Source organism: Trypanosoma cruzi (genome assembly GCF_000209065.1).
Source record: "Trypanosoma cruzi strain CL Brener chromosome Unknown tcruzi_1047053456251, whole genome shotgun sequence".
Taxonomy (NCBI): domain Eukaryota; phylum Euglenozoa; class Kinetoplastea; order Trypanosomatida; family Trypanosomatidae; genus Trypanosoma; species Trypanosoma cruzi.
Genome location: NW_911078.1, coordinates 1 through 1,129, shown reverse-complemented (window position 1 = coordinate 1,129; position 1,129 = coordinate 1). Strand labels below are relative to the sequence as shown.

Below are 1,129 nucleotides of genomic sequence, written 5' to 3'. Positions count from 1 at the left end.
GTGGCGCTATTTCAGCAAAAGACACATGACCATTGGCACCGCTCCTGTTGCCTAATGGCTGCATCACAGAGCAGTCCCGATGCCGTGAAAGACACACAAGAGCCGAGACAGACCCGCATGGCGGCGTCGCAACCGACAGCCATCGAGCGCGTAAAAGAATAAAGTGTTGACGCGGAAAAGGGGTGGAGGATTCGCCAGTTGCCAGCAGTCAAAGCGTCTTTTCTCGCTCACGTGGGTCGGCATTGCACAACAAGGGGCGGCACCATACGCGCACAACACACACACAAGAAGGACGAATAAAGAAGTACGGCGGCACTCAGATACGGGGGAAAAGAGTCCACGTCAATTGTGCGGCCTGTTTGCTCATAGATGACCGGTTTGTAATCACGCCACTGCCCTGCAGTTCGTCAGTCTGCAGGAGAGTGGGAAATGGAGGGAAGGGAGACGCAGTGCGGCCCTCATCCATCTCGGTTAACTGTGACACCGGTGACGTCATCCCGTCAGGTCACCTGCAGCAAAGACTGTCGCATTCAGCAGCGGTCAGTGCCTTCCCTCTCCCACTGGGGCGCAACTCCACCGACGCCGTCACCCGCCCACTCCCCCACCAACACAGCAAGGGAGCAACAGCGGGAGAGGCGACACGTGCAACGAGCACGCAGCCGCGGAGTCCCACTGCTGCCGCCATGACCAAACAAGGCTGACTGCTGGACTCAAAAAGAAGGGTAAGCACCCCATCAAACGCTTTAGCATCACGCGGAAAAACCGCAACCGACACACAAGGCAAAGCGTCGTGAAGCAGCCACCAAAACCAAAGCTCCTCCAACAAATCCATCGTGAAGCAAAAAAACAACAAAACAATCCCGGTGCAGAGACAATAAATGGTTGTGGTGCGCAGCGGCCGTGGCATCGCACCCTTCCCTCATCTAACGACACCGCACCACAACGCACCGTGACGACAGCGCGCAACGACGACGATTGAGTAGCACACGAAAAGCGGCATAAACGTTCCATCCCGCGCTAGCTCAAATTTATGCTCTCAGTACGTACTACCAACGACACAGGGAAGGACACAGAAGGGGACTGTCCTGTCAATCCTCCTTCCGCCCACAACAGACCCTCCCCATCCTCC

The 1,129-nt window shown here is 56.4% G+C and overlaps 1 non-coding gene across 1 annotated transcript; it reads right to left on the bottom strand.

The window, feature by feature from the left end:
• Positions 1–195: 195 nt before the first annotated feature.
• On the bottom strand, positions 196–266 carry Tc00.1047053456251.10. Its single transcript, XR_008254608.1, has one exon. It is a non-coding gene; the product is annotated as a C/D small nucleolar RNA (snoRNA), TB8C3C3 (small nucleolar RNA).
• Between the last annotated feature and the right edge of the window lie 863 nt (positions 267–1,129).